At 41.9% G+C, this 21,404-nt stretch overlaps 1 long non-coding RNA gene across 1 annotated transcript in view; it reads left to right on the forward strand.

The window, feature by feature from the left end:
- The window catches only part of LOC105548770, a 129,796-nt gene extending 115,941 nt beyond the window's left edge, over window positions 1-13,855 (forward strand). The window contains exon 4 of the long non-coding RNA XR_001007442.1: window positions 13,664-13,855. This is a non-coding gene — a long non-coding RNA (uncharacterized LOC105548770). The remainder of the gene's footprint in view (window positions 1-13,663) is intronic.
- Window positions 13,856-21,404: the final 7,549 nt, after the last annotated feature.

Consider the following 21,404-nt stretch of genomic DNA (forward strand, 5'->3'; position numbering starts at 1 on the left):
TTCTCTGACCAACCTGCTGTAAATCAAAAGTTCCCACAACCCCATCCTTTGGTTCAATAATTTTCTAGAATGGCTCACAGAACTCAGGAAAATAGTTTACTTACTCGATTACTGATTTATTATGAAAGGATACAACTTAGAAATAGACAGATGGAAAAGATGCATGGGGAAAGGGTGTGGAGCTCTTATACCCTCTTCAGAGTGCCACCCTCTCAGTACCTCCATGTGTTTACCAATCTGGAAGTTCTCCAAACCCAATCTTTTGGGGATTTTTGGGAAGGCTTCACTACATAGGCATGATGAACTATTAATTCAATTCCTATCCCCCATTCCTTTCCCAGAGGAAGGGATATAGGACGAAAATTTCAAAGCTTCTAATCATGGCTTGGTCTTTCCGGTGAGTAGTCTCAATCCAGGAGCCCATCAAGAGTCACCTTGTTAGAACAAAAGATGCTCCTATCACACAGGAAATGTCAAGCAGTTTAGGAACTCTGTTGTCAAGAACCAAGGTTAAAGATGAAGTATTAGAAGAAAAAGATGCTCCTAGCACTCCTATCTCTTAAGAAATTACAAGGGGGCTTTAGGAGTCCTGTATCAGGAACTGGGGGCAGAGACCAATATATGGATTTGTATTATTTCACACCCGTACATCACACTGTACACAAAAATTAATTTAAGATGACTAGAGACTTGAATGTAAAAGCTAAAACTATAAAATCTCTAGATGAAAACATAAGAGGCTATTTTTGCAATCTTGCAACATCAATACAAGATAATGGAATTTGATTTTTAGACAGAACTTAGAAAGCCAGTGATAAAAGAAAAAAATTAATAATGTGGACTTTATCAAAATTAAAAACATCTACTCATCAAAATACATTGTTAACAGAATGAATAGGGGAGTCACAGACATGGAGAAAATATTTGCGAAAACATGTCTGGCAAAGGTGTTGTATTCAGAATTATAAGCAATTCTACAATTCAATAAAATTAGACAATCAACTCTCCCCCCACCAAAAAAAGATTAAAGACCTTGAATGGGCATCTCAGAAAGTATTATACACAAATGGTCAATAAATATATGAAAAAGTGCTCAATGTCATTAGTATCTGGAGAATTAAAACTAAAACACATCCTCTAGAATGGCTAATATTTTTAAAAAGCTGACCAAACAAACTGGATAATATCAAATATAGGTAAAATGTGAGGCAACTGAAATTTTCATACATTGCTGGTGGGAATATAAAATGATATGACCACTTTGGAAATTGGTTTGGCAACTTATAAAGTTAAACATAAATCTAATTAAAATCTAGAAATTCTACTCTAAGATTTTTACCTGAGAAAACATGTTTGCAAAAACATTTGTACAAGAATGTTTATAGCAGCTTTATTCATATTAGCCCAAACTGGAAACAATTCAAATGTTCGTCAATGCAGCCTGATAAATAAATGGTCATATATACACAGAATGGGATACTACTCAACATTAAAAATGGGCCGGGCATGGTAGCTCATGCCTGTAATCCCAGCACTTTGGGAGGTGGATCCCGAGGTCAAGAGATCGAGATCATCCTGGCCAACATGGTGAAACTCCATCTCTACTAAAAATACAAAAATTAGCTGGGCGTGGTGGCACACACCTGTAGTCCCACCTACTTGGGAGGCTGAGGCAGGAGAATTGCTTGAAGCTGGAAGGCAGAGGTTGCAGTGAGTCGAGATCGCACCACTGCACTCCAGCCTGGTGACAGAGCGAGACTCCATCTCAAAAAAATAAAATAAAATAAAATAAAATAAAATAAAAAATTAATCTTTCACTGAAATGCATGATAGCATGGATGAAATTCAAAACATTTTGTTGAGTAAACAAAGCTATATTCAAGAGTACATACTGAATTTATATGAAGAACAAGAATTTGTAATGAACAAGAATAGGCAAAACTAATCTACTGTGATAGCAATCACAATAATGATTGCCTTTGAAGGGGTAGGTATTGACTGAGAAGGGGCAGAAGATATATTTTTGGGATGATGCAAATCTTTGATATTTTGATAGACTGGGTTTATATGGTTGTATAGTTTTATAAAGTAGATTAATAAATCAGAACACAAAGGCAAGAAACAGATCAATATAGACATGCAGAGTTCATATAGATAGAGGTGACAAGTCAACGATTGGTGCTGGGATAACTGGCAAGTCACATGTAGAAGAATGAATTTGGATCCTCATCTCTCACCTTATACAAAAATCAACTCAAGATGGATCAAAGACTTAAATAAAAGACCTGAAACCATAAAAATTCTATAAGATGACATCAGAAAAACCTTTCTAGACATTGGCTTATGTAAAGAGTTCATGACCAAGAAACCAAAAACAAATGCAACAAAAACAAAGATAAATAGATGGGACTTAGTGAAACTCAAAAGCTTCTGCATAGCAAAAAACACAATCAGTGGGGTAAACAGATAACCCACTGAGTGGGAGAAAATCTTCACAATCTATACATCTGACAAATGACTAATATCCAGAATCTACAAGGAATTCAAACAAATTAGCAAGAAAAAAACAATCCCATAAAAAAGTGCCCTAAGGACATGAATAGACAATTCTCCAAAGAAGACATACAAATGGCCAACAAAATATTAAAAAATGCTCAGCAGCCGGGCACACACCTGTAATCCTTGCACTTTGGGAGGCTGAGGTGGGTGGATCACCTGAGGTCAGGGGTTTGAGACTAGCCTGGCCAACATGGTGAAACCCCGTCTCTACTAAAAATGCAAAGATTAGCCAGGCATGGTGGTGTGCCCCTGTAATCCCAGCTACTTGGGAGGCTGAGGGGGAAGAATTGCTTGAACGTGGGAGGTGAAGGTTGCAGTGAGCAGAGATCACGCCACTGCACTCCAGGCTGGGTGACAGAATGAGACTCCATTTCCAAAAAAAAAAAAAAAAAAAAAAAAAAGTGCTCAACCTCACTAATGATCAGGGAAATGTAAATCAAAACCACAGTGCAATACTACCTTACTTTTTTAGGAATGGCCATAATCAGAAAACAAAACAAAACAAACAAACAAAAATAGATGTTAGCATGGATATGGTGGAAAGGGAACACTTTTACACTGCTGGTGGGAATGTAAACTAGTACAATCACTATGAAAAACAGTGTGGAGATTCCCTAAAGAGCTAAAAGTAGAACTACCGTTTGATCCAGCAATCCCTCTACTGGGTATCTACCCAGAGGAAAAGAAGTCATTATAGGAAAAAGATACTTGCACATGCATATTTATAGCAGCACAATTCACAATTGCAAAAATATGGTACCAGTCCAAACACCCATCAGTCAATGAGTGGATAAAGAAATTGTGGTTTATATATGATGGAATACTACTCAGTCATTAAAAGGAATGAAATGATGGCATTCACAGCAAGCTGGATGGAATTGGAGACCATTATTGTAAGCGAATTAACTCAGGAATGGAAAACCAAACATCATATATTCTCACTCATAAGTGGGAACTAAGCTATGATAAGGCAAGGACATAAAAATAATACAGTGGACTCTGGGAACTCAGGGGAAAGGGTGGGAGGGGATGAGGGTTAAAAGACTACACATTGGGTACAGTGTACACTGCTCAGGTGATGGGTGTACCCAAATCTCAGAAATCATCACTAAAGAACTTATTCATGTAACCAAACACTACCTGTTCCCCAAAAACCTATTGAAATAAATAAAATAAATCAGTATATATACAAAAACTTGAAATATACTTATGAGCACGTTATTAGCAATGTGGAGCTAAATACCAAAAGTAACACTTGAAAGACTTGACAGTGATTGCCTTTGGGTCATATGAATGAGGGTGGGGAATGGTGTGGTGGAGGTCCATTGTCACATAAGCTTTTCAATAAAATTGAATTTTTTACTTTTTGCAAACATTACTTTAAGAAAAGTAAAATCAATTAAAAATAAAAAGCATTTACAAGATGACCTAGCAATGCTCTTTTACTGATTTTTACAAATAAGTGAAAATAAGTATATTCTTAGGACCTAAAAGAAATCAGGCATGAGCAAAAAATGAGTCAAATCAGATAACTTGACATCAGGTCTATAAGAAATATCAAGATTTCTACCTGTCTTTCTGATAGAATTTCATGAGAATCTTTGCATGTATGCTCTTAGGATGTCTGCTATGAGGAATGCTTTTATTTTCTCAATTGTAAATGTAGAAGCAGTAGTTAGGAGATAGGAATGGCTTAGAATGAAGGCTTATTAATAGATACGTTATAGGATGAAACCTGAAAAAAATTCTGCAGTTGAATGATTTGTATAAATAATTTTGATAGTTGATTTATTAAACTCTACACTAGTCTCTTGTTGAGCATAGTATCTACATATACATAGTCAATGAATACAAAACTATACTATTAAGACGATCTAATACTCTAGCTCATCTTTATGTACAACCCTATACTCTCTGGAGAAATGAGATATTACTCACTCCCACTACTTGTAGGTTGTATATTTTTCTTGTGACATTTGAATGACCATGCCAGTCAATGTATTCCATGCAATTGTTGGAATGACTTGCAATGGTTGTAAATGGTACACTCATGGAATACAGATACCATAGTTCTTTTGCTTACTCTTCTTATATCTTAGCATCCACACCTATACATTTGGAAGTAGCTCAGAGAAATTGTTCTTAGTTCTTTCATTTTAGGATTTTTAGTTTACCTTAAGGACATCAGAAAATAAATACAGACACCACAAGGAGTACATGAGCCCTCCTTGTGTAACTGTAAGTGTTAACTGTTGTTAATGTATTACTTTGCTTGTGAAATATTGTAACAAATGGACCAAAAAGAAGTTTGCTGATTACAGGACACCTCTTATGTAGTTTACAAATACTGGTCATCTTGGTAGAAAAAAGAATCTCCATGCTCTTCCAAATATAGGCACACAAAATGAAAGCAGAATGAGAAAGTTCACATTTTGGGTGCTTAGATTTGTCAAATGATAAAAGGGAAATAGTATTTTTAATAACTGTACAGAAGAAATTTGTGAAACAGTAGGAAATAAAATCAGAACAAGTCCACAAAATTGTGATAGTTGGTAGCTGTAGTGGCTCAAATAAAATTATGGCAAAAAAGGTTAATGAATTAAAAAAGAGCAGGCCCTGTACCTGTTCTCCTAGGTCCAATTGATATGGCCCTATTCCAGGAAAGGTGGGTTGGTACTTCATTTTCCTATTGCTATATTTGGAAAAATCACAAAATTGCTGAAATTCTGGGTCAAAAGACTACAAGGTAAAACAGTTATATATGATCACCTATCTCATATAGACATATATAGTTTTATTGATATTAAATATAACTACTTGATTTTGATGAAAACCTTGAATGCACCTTGTGCTTAAAGAGTTTTCCAAGCCAGGCACGGTGGCATGGGTCTGTAGTCCCAGCTACTCAGGAAGCTTAAGGCAGGAGTGATCCCTGGAGTTTGATGCCATCCAGGGCAACGTAGTGTAGAGTTTTCCAGTGTGGATGATTATAGTGTGTTTCACTGCCTGCCATCCAGGAAGTCTTTGTAATTTTTTCTTTCATCATGCCCAGATAACATATACTCATAATGAAAAAACCAGTGAAACATTAAATCTCTTATTGGCTTTGCAAAATAATTTCTCAAACATTAATGGATAAAATGTTATTCTAACAAAAGCTATTTTAAAAAGAGAATAGCAACAAACATTGGAATCCCACTCATAAAATTTAGACATAAGAGATTTTGTACTAGAACTGATTTTGAAAACCAAAGTAGTTTTACGAATTTCTCCTTGTATATTAAACCTGAGCTGTAAAGGTAGGATAATAGAAGTCTACTGGTGATTTTTAACAATCTTTTAACCAATATAATATCAAGGACCAAATGTTGCTGGTTCAAAGTAGTTTCTTTGTTCCTTATATTTAAGTAATAATGGTCTTAATACAAATTGTAATACTTGTGTAAATAATCAGCTTACATTTAAAAAACTCTTAATTGAATAAAGTCAAATACATGAATATGTTGTTTTACTCTTTATTATAATTTGGGAGACAGTTGAAACTTAACAGTGAAATACATTCAATATCAATAATAATATCCACATAAATAAATGCCTATGGGTGGTGAATATTGAATAAAAATTGTAAGACAAGTAATTATTTTATGCTGCATTTTTTTCATGTTTAATGAAGTTTTAATTTTGAAAATGGAAATGTGTTAGTATATTCAGAAATTTTTCCTAATTAGATATTTTTGCTCAGTTTGTGCTAATCCAGGTAGTTACATATTGTACCACTTGCTTGTTTTCTCTTTGTTTAAACATTACCTTTTCCTTTTAGACTAATATAAAAGTATCAGAAGTAAATTTAGAAAATAACTCATCTAGGCAATAGAAACACCATATTTCTGTCATTTATTAGACTATACTTATTCTCTACTGAATAAAAATAAAAGACATCATGGATGATAACCAAAATTAGAATTTATTTGGTTTCTCTAGTGGATACCAAATATGCAGTTACTAGGCATGGGCAGGAGATTAATGCCTCCTGAAGAAGATTCATCATTTTGAGTAAAGAAAAATACCCAAATGAATATTTTAAAACTTAAACAAACAAACAAACAAAAAAGCACAAAGTGTGGTGCCTGGTTCAATAAATAATAATATCAAAAATAAACATCAGTGATTTTTAGCTGCTGCTGCTGCTTTTTTTGTTTTGGTAATACGGGCTCATGATTATCACATCCAACTGTTGAAATATTCATTTGACATTATCTTAGATATAAACTTAGATAGCTAGTAGTGTTATTGTCTGGCAAAGTCACATGATTTTCAGTTTTATCATTATATTTTCTCACAGTGGTGATGTCGTAGTTAACGTGGTCTTCAATTTTGTAGACAGCTAACACCTGGCTTACTGAGACTAACACTTTCACACCAATAAGTAAAACTTGGTAAGATGGATTGTCTACTGCACAGATCTTATGTTGTAGTTACAGAGTTAAGAAGTCCTTGTTATTGTGAATGTGTATTATGAGTATATTGTACACAGTCCTGGTATGCAAATGTGTAGCATTCAGAGAAGTGAAATAATTCTGTGTTATTATTATCTTTGTAAATCACGTCTTAAGAGTTTTTGAGGACTTTATGATGGCAGTTTTCTATAGTCACAGTCATACAGTATGTGCAGCACAAAGTGTTTTCTTTCACTATTAACAATAGCTGAGCCAATGAAAATGCTTTTTAAATATACACCCAGCAAGCAGTTATCTGGCTCGTCCTTCTTACTATCCACAAACCATCTTTTATCGTCTTTTAAGACCGCATACGAAACAGCTTTGTAAACATCTGTTTTTCATTGTTAATTGTCAGGAAAACTGGAATTTAAATGCTTCTTTAGAAGCCTCCTAATCCTATCAAGGAGAATAAGTTGCATATGTTTATCTTTTCTTCTGTAGATTGTTTCTTTAGACTTCATTAAAAAAATACACACGTAGTATTCATTCACTTTCTAAAAATTACTTTTAAGATAATATTTCAATAGATATTTTGAGGATATTGCTTTTTAGTAATTAGTTGAAATTATTGGCAACATGGGCTATATGTTAAAAAGATGCATGATAAATATAGACTTAAATCTAGTATGTCTTTTCAAATCATTTTCAGAGTTTTCTTGGGCATATTCCATATTGAAACGTGCAATAAAAGAAAATATAAAGAATAGGTACTTGGTAGCTAAATAACAAATTAATTGAGAGCTCCAAATCTTCAGTCATAATTATTCTCTAGGAAATATATGCTTTATTTTCATAGACTTTTTCTGTTCCAATAATCAAGCCATTAATGTCAACAGAGTATCTCTCACAGTGATATACTAAGAAGGCTTTTGCAATAGTACAGTGTGATTTCCTTCTAAGTGAAAAGGATCTCTTGCAAGAATTACTTTAAAAATATTAAAATTCTGCTGTAGTTGTTCTGAATGTATAATGTAAAAGTAAATGCACCTATCTCTTGAGAACAGAAAGAGCATCCATAATTTAATAATTAAGTAATGTAATAACCAATAATTTTTCTTACCTATAAATATACCTAAATAACAAGAGTATGGAATATTAAGAGAAGTAGTTGGTTGTTAGTAAAAACTTTTTTTTTTTCAGAATGTACTCTTTTAAAATATTTTGTAATCTTTATTAAATTGCTATCTTTTTCATGTCATTGGAATGCATTGTGAATTTTTGTTTTTAAAAGGCTCGTACTCTATTTCTAAATGGGTAGAAATTGGAAACTTACTATTCACTATTTTTATCTGCTTTTCAGTTTTTGCTTTTCAAACTTGTGCTGAAGTGATGTAGAACTAGGCCTTATCACTGCATATAAAATTAATTGAAATGACATATTGTTGCAGTTTCTATGACAACCATATCATGATGCTGATGCTCTTAAAAATATCTAAAATATGCTAATTCTAGTGAACATAGTTAACACTTATTTGCTTAATATTCAATTTAGTACTAAACTTCATCAACTTTGAAAGTAGGTTGATAACATATTGTGTGCAATTAAAAGAGGTTTTTGTATTGAGCTGTTGAGTTTAGTATTTTCCCCTAGAAGCCTACTATTCTAGAACTTTAAGTGTGAATAAGTGAAGCTTTTCATTTGTTATTGTCTTAAACAGACATGAATGAACATGAGGATAATCATTGTTGCAGATTTTCACTATTGTTTTCTTCCTCCCCTCCCCCCTTTTTAAAGATAATATATTCAAACTCATAGAAAACATTCTGATGAAAATAAAAATTCAATAAAACCCAATGAGTTATTTAAATAATAGCAAACATCCAGATACTTGGGAACACTGACTTATTTTTTAGCTTTCATTTGTTTGTTTGAATTTGAGAAGATAACATCTCTATCTTGTATGTATCATTATGATACATGCTAAAGACATAAAACTTAGCAAGTTATAGAATAATTTTGCATAGCAATTATATTAAACACTTTGACTTGAAATACAGTTTGAGTTTTCTTTTAGAATTGATTTAAAAGTAAAAGATGTTATTTGGAATTGGCTTATAACTATACATCCTGTTTTTAAATAAAGGTTTTTTTATAGATATATCATTTGATAAGTCAGAAAACTTATTTTTAGAAATGTATACAATTTGTTGGTTAATAAAAATAACGGGTAATTTCAACAGTATGTGCCAAATAGAATGAAATATCATCATATGGAATTATCAAATATTGAACAGAATGCTTCCGCTGGCATATTTAATAAAAATTAATTTTCAATATATATGCAATAGATCTTTCATTAATATATATTAAATCATAAAAGCAAAAAGATAAATTCTTAGTTAACATACTTTTAATTATTTGTTTTGCACATACTAGGTACTCAGTAAATATTTAAGCATGAATAAAATTGTGGAAAACAAGCAAAAAGTCTCCAATATCATTGTAATGTTAAAAAAAATATGCACACAAAAGAAATCCAGTATTTAGAAATTTAAAAAATAGTATGGGATTTCGAAGAAGGTTTTTGAGTAACACATTTTAAAATTAGAGAATTTAGTCAAATTTAGTTTTAAACACAATGCTAACAAATAATAAAACAAAATTGCTGAGTTAAAATATCAAATATTTAAAGACTAGTAGTAAATTATTGTTTCATATTTATTGGTGGGAAGTTTTACAGCATTATTTTTGTGTTCCTTGTTTGTCTTTTATTAGGTATTGGAAAGGACCTATACTGATTTACCAAATTTTTCTAGGCTGGCTAAAATGTATAATGAATGATATAGTAATCATCTTTGTGAATGGCCAACCTCAGACTTGAGAAGAGGCAAGTGGGTCTATAAATGGAGGCATGTATGAAGGAATGCGCATGCTTTAACATTACTTGATGGTGAAAAGATAACATGGTATCTCAGAAGGATGTTATCATGAGGGGTACTTTGAATTTTAGTGACTAAAGTTTATTTCTGTGGTTATTACCCTATAACCCTTCCTTATATTTTTCCTTTCTGTGTTTTATTGTGATAATCATGCTTACTTGTGTAATTATTTAGATCACTTTCAGTTAAAAAAAATTCCAAAATTCTGTGTATCATTGTAAGAGAAACAGATGATGGATAGAAATTTCACTTTTCATCTGGATGTTTCAGAAGTGTTAGTTTTGGCCACCTTATGCAATAAAGCAACGATTACCTTACTAAATACATATATTTTCAGATAGCACTTCAAAAATGTTAGGTCTGGTATTGTTAAAAATATAGCTGACATGTATGTTTTTTGGGAGATTGGTAGGAGTTTACAACATTCTGGTTTCTATCACATTCTTAGAATTTTTTATTAAAAATCATGGAATTGGTCCCTGACTGCACATGTGATTTGTGTTCCAGTTTTGTAGTCACTGGATTTGTTTAATTCCTACCCTGGCTTAGTTTCTGCCAGTTATGTTAAACTTCATGTGTATATTTTTTCCATTTAAGATAAAATGAACTGCCAGGATTATGTATGGCAAAACCAAGAGCCCTCTGAGTTAAGGCTCTCGGGACATTGTACAAGTCTAATGTTCTTGTATAAGGTTGGCCTACCCACTGCAACTAAGAAATGAGATGATTTGAGGGCTATTACATACTTAAGGTTTTCATAGTGGATTAGAATAGCATTACTTAGCACAGGTGTTTCTATAATTGGGATTCCCTGGGAAAATTCAGTACTGTTCTCAATAACATTCAGCTTTCCACATAAATGGAAGAGCCATCCAATGTTAATTTGATAGGCTGTGGCATGAAACAGGGAGTGGGGTCTGGCTTGGGGGCCTGTTGCTTCTTTTATTGGAGAAGACATTTCTTGTTGTCCATTAGCACCGGGTTGCTGTGGCTATATTTTTAAATTTTAATTTATTCCATTATTTATTTATTGCTGACCAAAATACTGAATGGGCACAGCCGAAGTCAACCAGGGCTGATTTATGCTCATATGAAACAAAATAGTTCCCTAGTGCCCCTCTTTCTTGAAATAAATAGAATTCTTCTCAATTTATAAAGTATATTTAAATAATGTCTATGCATCCAAGTAGCAGGGAAATGACTGAGGAACCCGTGGGGCACAGTTCACCGAGGAGGACCTTCGGTGTGGCCTTGCAGATGTCCCCAAGCCTTGGAGGCAGTGACCAGGAGTAACAAAGAACAACTGCAATAAGTTATTTCAGGATTTAGCTAGGAGGTTCTTAAGCCTGGCATTCTTTTAGTGCAAGGCGTGAATACAGAAGAACGGTGAGCGAAAAAGGCTTCCATAGAGGTAGGAATGGGAAAATAGAAAATCAGTGATATAATTAATAACAATCATGATTATTTTACCTAATCCATTGTTAGACACTCAGAAGGACTGATTTCCTGAGAAATGGGCGACTATAGAGCTGAGAAATGTTCAGCTCTCGCAGCAGGCGGCTAGGCTGCCTGAACGTCCTTCTCTTGCACGCAATTCTCGTCTCGGAGACCTCCGTTTGTGACCTTGGGTCTGGCCGCGTCCCTGAGTCCCTTTGTCTATCTCCTGTTCCGAAGGTGGAGAGGAAGCGGGAGATGAGTCCCAGGGAGTACGAAGTCAGCTCTGAGCCGAGGTCACCGCAGAAGGGAGCTCGGTCTTCGGCCAGGACCGGAGCAGTTGGTATGCCTTTTCGAAGCTGCCCCCACCCTCTGCCAGTGCCCTCCCGTCGGAGTTAGTGTTTGGAGTTTCGGAGCTGCAGCCCCTGTCTTGGAGCTGCAGACAGTTTGGCCCGAAGCGTTGTAGTTTGCTGAGAGAGTTCGCCTTCGCTCGATTCCCGGCTGTTGGTTTCAGCTAGTTGGAAGTTTTAGCTCTCACTCCTGTCAGCCCGAGTCTCTGAGGGCAGACGGCGCCTAGCGCGGCCCGCGCGCCCGCAAGGCGCCCTCCCTTTTCTTCTTTCAAGCGGTCCGGGAGGTCGCCAAGGCTACTGGGCCGGTGTCAGCTGGGTTCGTCTCCACAGCCCCTAGCTGGGCGCAGTCTTCCCCTCCACCTCAAGGTGGCGACTTAGGCACGTAAACAAAGCTCGGCCAAGCCTGACCGCTGGCACCCTCGCAGTTCATCCACGAAACAGTCTAGTTTCCCCGATGCTCTCGAGCGGGCTGAATTGACTGTAAAGGGACTTCCGTTTAGATGAGGAGTTCGGCCAGAATTTCAGAATACGCGTGTGTGTGCGTGTGTGTGTGCTCGTGCGTCCGCGCGCGCGCGTGGAGACAGCGGGAAGCGGTGATGGGTTGGAAACCCTTGGCCAAACCCGTTTGGGACGCCGCGAGCCTCCCCTCCATCACCTGAGCCCTCAGGCCGAGCGACCCAGCTGGCTGGGGCTTCGGAACCATTCTGCACCGCGAGATATCTCGGAGTCCGCAACTGGCAAGACGGAGGCTCTAGTTGCCGCCGCCAGCGGTACAAGATTTGCTAATCTCGTTTTAGTGACACCCATAATTTATAAGTGGAGAGACCTGAAAAATAAAGCCCCCGCCGTGCTTGTGCCCTTCTTCGGGGTGCATGCCGGCTGATCTGAGTGGCAGGGGTAGTTGGGGGTGGGGAAGAGAGACACAGACAGTGAAAGAATAAACGTGCGGCAGTCACACAATCTTACCTCCGGGACGAAAGGACACGGTTCCTAGAACTGAGATTTCCGTAGCCCGTCTGCATCCCAGCTGTTTTTCCCGTAGGCGCTTTCCTGCCTAACACCGCCTTCTGACTAACTTGGACAAGGCTTGAGCTGACCCCCTCCTTTTTTCCTCCCTTTTTTTCTTTCCAGATATTCCCTAAACTCAACCCAGGGCAAATCCAGAAGTCGGTACAGTACAGAGCTTCCATTCAATCGTGGGGGGGGGGGGGGGGAGGGAATCCCGTTTACAGTTTCTCTTAGGCAGATGGAAGAAGTAGATGGTTACAGGACTTTGGCAGGGTGCGTGGGGATGCCATGGGGTGTTGGTGTCAGGGAATCGCGATTTCTCTTAGGTATTGGTGTTGCAGGTAAGTTTCCCAGATTCCAGTTGCCCTTGTGCAGAGCTGCAGTGTCGGTGAGAGTGGAGGGTGATCCACGTCTGATTAGAGGGGAATGGAGGAGGGTGACGTGGGGGAGAAATGGACCCTGTACAGGCTCCACGGACACACATTGTGTTAGTTCGTATCTGTGCCGCTCTACGCTGCCTTTGGGAGCTTTTTGAGAAAGGTAGTATACTCCAGGCTTTTTCTCCCCTTCTTCATCGTCATCCCCCCACTCCCAACCCCGCCCCCGCCGCCTCAATGTGTTTAAAAAGAAGGGAATACCCTTCTAAAATAAGTTAAAAATCTTTCTCTGACTTTCCATTTGAGATGCCAAAAGGATTAAATAAATGAAACTTTATTTACAGAGGAGTTTATCCACAGACTCAGCGACATCTCTGGTCTTTGGCCTTATTCTAATTCATGGTGGTAATTACCCTTCGTTTCTTTAAGTGCAATAGATTTATTGCCTTAGAGACTATGCACAGTTTGATTGAATTATTCATTTTTTTTTTCTTTGGTGTAGACTGCATCTGGGGACTCTGATGTGACGTGTAGATTTTTTTTTTTTTTTTTTCAGGAACAAAGGGAATGTGGAAATGAAAGAGAGAGGGAGAGAGAGGCTGGCAGATGTAATGAGACGCGGTGAAGGTGTACGCAGACTGGCACTCCCACTCCTCCCTTCTGCTCTCACTGCAGCCCTGGGTAACTCGCAGGCTAACACAAACAGCTTTTCTCCCGCAGCCTGCCCTCTGTCACTGTAAGTACATCAGCCTTCTCTTATCAGCATGCAGATTCCAGCCACGCACTCCCTAGCCTGGCTTTGCACCTTAGACAGCAGAAGCGCATTTAAAAATTAACTTTCCTAAGCTAGGAAAGGCATGTCTGTAAAACTTATTTTTGATTTATCTTTATTTTTCTTTGGAAAAAAGTTCATGCATTTTTACCACTTTTCCCCCACCTCCTTTGTGGCGGTGCTGTGCCGCTACTGTGGCTACCGCTGTGATCTTCCTAACAGAAATGACACGCAGATTCAAATGAAATTTAATATTATTCTCTATCCACTTAAAGTCGAGGGACAATACCTTGTCCTTTTGCAGAATGACATCTTAAGGAACGCAGGACATTATTCAGTTTGCTTTTAGCTTTTGTTGCTGAAACACGAGTTCCGACCTCTTGGAGGCAGAGTCCCAGGGGCACTGTTATTTGGGAGTTCAGGTTATTTGGTTACTTCAAACTTAAATGAAGTGCGATGGGCAGCTGGAGTGTTGGTATGTTTGTTATCCCCGTTTAAGGAAACCAATTGCTAAAACTTCTCCGTACTGACTTGAAGTTTTCAACTTCTTCCCTTTTGGCTTTTACACTCTCTCATTTATCCTTCGTTTCAGTAAAAGTTCTTCTCGGTGTTTGGGAGCGATTGACATTTATGCTTGTCCAATTTATACAGTAGCTTTGAAGTCCTTCCTGAAAGAAGTTAGCGACTTTAATATGAAATCATGTAGGTCTGAATTGTCTGCCCGGATGGTGTAAGGAGTCTTTCAAAGCGGGAATTCGAGGTTTTAATAGCCGTTATGATTTTTGCGTGGGTGTTTCAAATACTAACTTCTCAAGCAGAATTAATTGCGTTGTCCTTCCCAAGTTCAGGGGGACTTCTTTCCAGGAACCGTGCGCGCCTTTCCTTTTGCGAGTTCGCGCCTCTTCTCTGGAGGTGCGAGGCCAAAGTTAGCAAAGCCGAATTGCCTTTGCTGGTTGCGGTGCGCAGGGACATTCGGACAGCACAGAGGCAGCGACTGCTGCGGGCAGGTAAGTCAGCCCCACTCGCTCGCCCCTCCTTCCCTCCCAGGTTCCCCCAAGCTCAGTGCCCGGGGTTCTTGCGCCGCGTGGGGCTCCAACCGCCAGGGTATGTGAGCTTATGAGTGCCTGGATCTGGCCAAGGTGCCTGGGTGCCCTCTGCTCCTCCCGGAACTTCTCCGAGCCCGCAGGCCGGTGCGGACCAGGTAGGTGGAGAGCCCAGCACTTTAGCAGGCTGCTGCGCTCTCCGCCTCTCCCACTTCATTGGTATAGCCAACGCCCGAGACTTTAGAGGAAACCCTTAGCTCGCACCCCCGCCCCCAGGGCCACGTGTCACTCCATGCACAGCCTGAAGTACGGCATCGAGACCCCAAACTTTAGTTCCTTCCTTTAGGGATCAATATTGTTACTTGCTCCGGGTTCCGTCTTACCAGTCTACTTTGCTCTCAGTTTATTAGATACAATCTAAAAGGGGTTCCTGCCACTCCTTTTCGGAAAGTTCATCGCGGCCGGGTATTAGGGCCTTCCGTGGACGCCAGAGATCTTGATAATGTCTCCTTCCTTTCCTTCTTGCCTCCCGCTAGCGGCCTGCATCTGGTCGGCAGGGTCAGTCTTGCCCACCAGAATCCCAATTGCTCTGTGATTTAAAGAGAGGGACGCGCGGTATTTGGAGAGCCAAACTTGTCGCAGCAGATTGGAGGAACCCAGTCGCGCTCCAGCCTTTCTGTCCCTGATGTTTCACCTCTCTAGGTGGCTCTTCCCTGAGGACTTGGTCTTTGAGACATAATCTACACCCCTCTTTTCTCTGCAGGCATTTAGGACAGGTCCTTCAATGTTAACCTCTTTAGGCTTTGGAGAGGATTTTCGGTCGTTGTGGTTGAGTTCCAGGGCAGACAGCTGAGGACTGCGAGGCTCTGGAACAGGCCCAACTACACTCTAACACACACAGAGGAGATCTGACTCCTGTACTGGCTAGAAACACCAGTCTGAGCTTGCCCCTTGGGCCTTAGAGGTCAAGGGGCCGGCAGGCAGTTCTGGGATCCCTGGCCTTTAAGAGCTGCCCAGCAAGGTACCAGGGCATACTTCTCATTGACCTCCAAGCTCTGGTGCCTAGAGACAGATTTTCCAGTCCTGAAAGTCACCATGGGTGGTGGAGACACAAGATTTCTTGCTGGGGGCTAACTCTCCTCCCAAAAACGTGAAGTCAGTTTAACTCACAGTCCCCAAGCTACCAGTCTTCAAGTATTGTATTTCCTGGTGGGCCAGGAGCATATGACTATTTCTTCTGCCCCACAGATCCTAGGTGCTCATCTTCAATCTTAATCTCTGCCTTTTTCTTATCTGGAGTTTATATGAAACCAACATGGAGTATACTTTAAAAAGGCAGTATATGATCGAAAGCTCAGTTTCTGTTCCATCTTCTGTGCTTGCATCCTGTCTCCATTTTCTTCAAAGATAATGTAATAGAGATGAGACTTTCTCCCCTTTATCTTTGATCAGTTCATCTGTGGGAGCTCTTCCTCATGTGGGCAACTTTAGATTGTCCTGAAACTTTCTGATTTCTCCAGTTAGCATTCATGACTCCTCTCTTTTGGTCCATATGTCCTTTCACAAAGTCTTTTTCGATGAAGTGTCTCAAAGCGGCCATCTCATATGAGTTTCTATACAGTAAGGATCTCTCCTTCACAAATCTCTGCAGGTTATGCTGGTGCTTCAGAACCTCTTTCCCAGCTTTTATCTTGATGTAGTTTTGACTTTCCACTGACTTCAGTTTCTCAAATCTAGTCTATTTCTTTGGGCCTGGGTTAAGGCAGGCCAACCTCACCTCGTGCATACTGCCTCTAGTTAGCCCTGTACTGCTATCAAAGCTAGTTTTCTCATCTATCTTTTATATTCTGCATCTCTACTACCTGAGACCTTATTCCCTGTCCTGGTCCTCCAGCTTTTTTTTGCACTGAGATAAAGTTTCAGGTGTCTACTTCTTTATGACATTCTGTGTCTTTCAAATCTATAAATCTACCCTACACATGACTCAAAGGGAATCTTTATTTAGGTTTTTCTCTGGGGGTCGTTTATTAACATAACTTTCTACATCTGACTTAGGCCTTTTTATATGTCATCCTGGGTGACTGAAACTTTTCATCTTCAACAACCTTTAACCTTTAATCCACCCCTCTTGAAATTGTTTCTCTAAATCTTTTCCTCCACAAAGTTGAGGTAATATACATATATCACCCACGCAATCCCAAACAATGAAGACTTATCCGTATAACAGTATAACAATTGTGGAATTGTTTTATTTGTTGTTGTGAAAATCTAATTTTTTTTGGTGGTTTGTATGTGTCCTGTTATTTATAATAATTTGAACCCATAAACTACATAATCCATATGGCCTCTAGAACACTGCCACGTCCTGTGTGAATTGCTTTTTCTTTTCTTTTCTTTTTTTTCAATGTTTCCTCCTCTGTCGTTTAAAATGTTTCTCTTCCCCCATTTGCTGAGATCCTACTAAGTGGTGTCTTTTAATGATCTCTGCTTCCTTCATCTCTTTCTTTTCTCTCTTTTGACTACTTCTCCTTTTCATTTTCCTTCATCCTTCTTATTGTTCATCCTAACATCCACCTTTCTTGTCTTCTCCCTGGCCTGCCTGTCCTTCCTCTTCTCCGTTTGTCTCGTGACTTGCTTTTGTGGTCTAGTTCTGTCTCTTAGTACTTCTTAACATTCAGCCCATGCCTCCTTCTATCACCTAACTTTTCCAAAGCACAAGCTACCATTCCTACATTTTCCTTTACCATTTGACTTCCTCACTTTCTGCAGTTTGATCCTTTTTTTTTCTCTCTCCCAGTTGCTTACCTTTTCCATGCTACAGTTTGCCTTTCTCCTGACTCCTCCTCCCAGCAGCCCTAGCCCCAATAGAGCTCTTTTGGTCCTTTTCCCCTCAGCCTGCCTCTCCCCCACCTAGTACTTGTGCCCATTCTCCTCTGACCCCAAATCTCTCTCTTCTTTGTCTCCTTCTAGTTCTCCCCTAGTAGTTGCTTCACTGCCTCTTTCCAGGCGCTTTCCCCAGTTCCAGTCTCTGGTCTCGCTGGTCTCTCTGCCCTCCTCTCTCTTTGCGGCTCTCTCTTGCCTTTGCCTCCCGCTCTCCCCTCCTTCTTCCCCCGGCCCGCCCTCCTCCCTCCCAGCTTCTCTGCCTGGCTCGCTGCCTCCCTCGCCTCTTGTCTCATCTTGCCTGTGTTGTCTGGGAGGGGAGCCCTGCCTCCTCTCCCTCGCTCAGATCAATGCCCTGGCCACTCACTTTCTGATGTTGCACGACGGGAAATGCTTTGAATACTTACGACATGGCCGCTCACACTGATTGCCAAGATTGACAGCACTAACCATCGCCTTCACTTGTTCCAGGGTGAAGCCCCTAGTCACCCCGCTCCGCGCGCACCTCCTGGCACCCCGGCGGCAAACTTCTGCCGCTCTGCACTGCCCCCGCCCGGGGCGGGACACCCCCGCAGACCTGAGTTAACGGGCTACGCCGGCCGCGGCGCTGGGGGGTTCTGTTCCCTTGCTTCCCGGACTGTGCCAATTGACCTAGCACCGACTCCCCTTACTTTTAATTTTTTTTTATTTGTATCTTTCCCTTTTTCTTTAATGCCATTTACTCCTGCGGCGCAGCGCACAAGGAGCCCTCCCGCGCGGTACCATCCTGGAGCCCGCCCAGGTAACCGGGACGGAGCGAGCGATCTCGAGAGCGAGGGAGGCAGAGCCAGGGCGCGCGGCCCGCTGTGAGCTACCTGTTGGGGCGCCGGAGGGGGCAGGGGGCAGGAGCCCCGGGTCTGGCCGCCGTCCCCCGGCGTCCTCCGCTCCTGCCCTTCTGGGCACTCCAGGGTTAGTTTCTGTGAGCTGGGACCGAGGGGCTGGGGCAGGACAGGCAGAGGGACGAGAGCCGAGCGAGCGGAGCCCTGAGAGGGCGCGGGTGGTTGAGAGCCGCGGCTGCCGGGCCGGGGAGGGTTTGCGTACTTGGCTGGGGAGGGGAAAGGAGGAGGAGGAGCGGGAGGAGGGCGCTCCGAGGGGCCGACGCGGAGGGGGAGTGGAGGGAGAGAAAGGGGCCCCGGCGCCCGCGGCTCGCTGGTGGACGCGCTTGATCCCGAGGATGCGTCCCCCTCTTGGAGAGTTGCGCCTTGTTCCGGAGTGACAGATCTGCGTGGCAGGCGTCTGTTTTTCTCCCCTTCACCTCCCCTCCAAAAAATCCACTCTGAGAAAACACATGTTGTAGCCGTAGATAACTGTGCATAGGACACTAAGGCAAAAGGGCAGGGACAGGGACACAACGCAACCTTTGACAACAGAAAGCTGTTATCGCCATCCTAAGTATTCGTCGGGAAATCTGTCTGCCCTCTCGGCCCACCTCACTCCTCCACCTCCGCCTCCCCGCATAGATATTCTAATCTATATAATTGGGAATGATGTGAAAAAGAAGTCAGGTGGCTTAGAGAATGAATTTGTAAGTCTCCGTGAAGTTTGAGGTAGGTATTGCATTGAAGTTCGCGCAAGTGTGTGATAGAGGAAGCTTGTGTGGCTGCGTGTGTAGTCATCCCCCCTTGTTCTGTGAAAGCAAATGCGTGTCGGCTTTGAAGGTTCAGATGGGACCGCTGGGCGGTAATGCCCTCCATGTCCACAAGAGGGCAACATCCCGAGGGCTTTGTGAGCGCTGTATCTCTTGTTACCGCTGCAGGCTTGGGTTTAGAGAAAGTTATACTGAAACTTTTAAAAAACTGATATCACATCTTATTTTGCGATACTAAAAAAAGAAAGATATAAAGGAAAAAAAAAGAGGGAAGCGAAGAAAGAAGAGAGAAAGAGAAAGGCAGGTAGCCAGTCTACCCCGGGAGAGCCCTAGTCACACCGAGACTAGGGGGAGGGCTGTTTTAATTGTGGGTTTGGCCGACTGACGACTGGAGTGCCCTCCTCGGCTGTCTTAGTTGTAGCCGGAGGTCATGTAAATCGACCTTAAAAGAATGCATAAGCCATAAATTAAAATAAACCCTCATCCAAGGGCTGATCCATAAGTAGACAATATCCAACCTGGACAAAACGGGCTTCCCTTGCGAGCCGACCTAAACCGCATCCCCCAAAGAATAGAGACTAAATGCAAAGTAAGTTTCCTAGCAAATATTTTGTTTTCTTGAAAAGTGTTGGGTTGATTCGCTGTGTGACTGCGACGCCACCGTGTTCGGAGCGCTTCAATGTCAGCCAGGCTCTGGGTGCGGGAGGTCGGGAGGACCCGCTGAGCTTCTGGGCTTCTTAATGCTACCCCCACCCCACCCCGATTTCGATTTGGAAACTTAGGATGTTTGTGGGGTTGACACAGGGCGGGCGGGAGTCGAGGATCTCCGCCGCTCTCTCGCCAGAATGAAGTTTACTCGGAGGAGTTCATAAAGAAAACCCGGGTCGCTAGAAAACGCTTGCGCTCCCTCCTCCCACCCTCACCCCACCGCAGCTCTGCCGCAACTTTCCCGGGACACCGCTCGAGTTGCCTCCAGCTCCCTCCGCTTGTCTCCTTTCCTTTCCCCTTTCCCCGTTTTTGGACAGTACTTTTTAATGATCTTTTCAGGAATAAACAAACCGAATTCCAAGCCCATCCGAAATCCAAGTGCTAACTGATCTGTGGTTCTCTTTACCCTGGCCGCGAGGGCAGTGGTGCCTGACCTGGCGGGAGCGGGGGCGAGGGGTAGCTCAGCCCAGCCGGGCGCGGACTTCGCCACGGAGTCAGCCGGCGGAGCGCACCGTCGCCGGCTCGTTTCTTCCCCGCCCCGCGTCCCTGAGCCCAGCCGGCGCCCTCCGTCCTTCTCGGCGCCCTGCCGGGGCCCCGCCACCCGCCGCTCCTCTGCAGCCCGGGCCGCGGTCCGCTGCTCCCGGGCTCGGCCCAGGGCAGGGGGCGGTGCTGCCACCCGCCCCGGGGCCCAGCCGGAGCCCCGGCGCTCCCGCGGGAGCTGCTTTCTTCCTTCTCCCTTAAAGGGCCGGGCAGAGAAGGGAAAGGGCTTGTGCAAAGGCTGCTGGGGTTGTGCTCCGATGCCGGGAGGAGCAGCCCGGGGCTGCTGAGGACAGATTAGCTCTGTGCCCGGCTGCTTCCCGGGCGCTCTGCAAAGCTTTACGATAAAAAGAATTGGTGTGTTCGGAGCAGATAAAAGGTGGCTGTCGCCAGCCTGTTTTGAGTTTTATTTACGCTCTCTTAGGTTGACCAAGTTTGAAAACGTTGTTTTGTGTGAATTGTCACATATTGAATGCCGCCCCTATTTGGGGACTAAAAATAAGTCTTCCACTGAACTAGCGGGGCTGGGCTGTTTGCGAGATGGGCTGTCTTGGGCTGCTTTTATGTGTGAGACTCTGTGAGGGCCGCGCTTGAAGTTTAGGGCTAGAGGTGGCCCGAAGCCGTCCTTGTGGCAAACTGGGCTGGGCTCCGGACCTCCCGCTGCACTGTCAATGGGCGCTCGGATGACGTCCGTGTCCCGGGCGCCGGTGCTAGCGCCGTACTCCGGCGG

This window comes from Mandrillus leucophaeus, unplaced genomic scaffold (assembly GCF_000951045.1).
Source record: "Mandrillus leucophaeus isolate KB7577 unplaced genomic scaffold, Mleu.le_1.0 Scaffold420, whole genome shotgun sequence".
Classification (NCBI taxonomy): Eukaryota; Metazoa; Chordata; class Mammalia; order Primates; family Cercopithecidae; genus Mandrillus; species Mandrillus leucophaeus.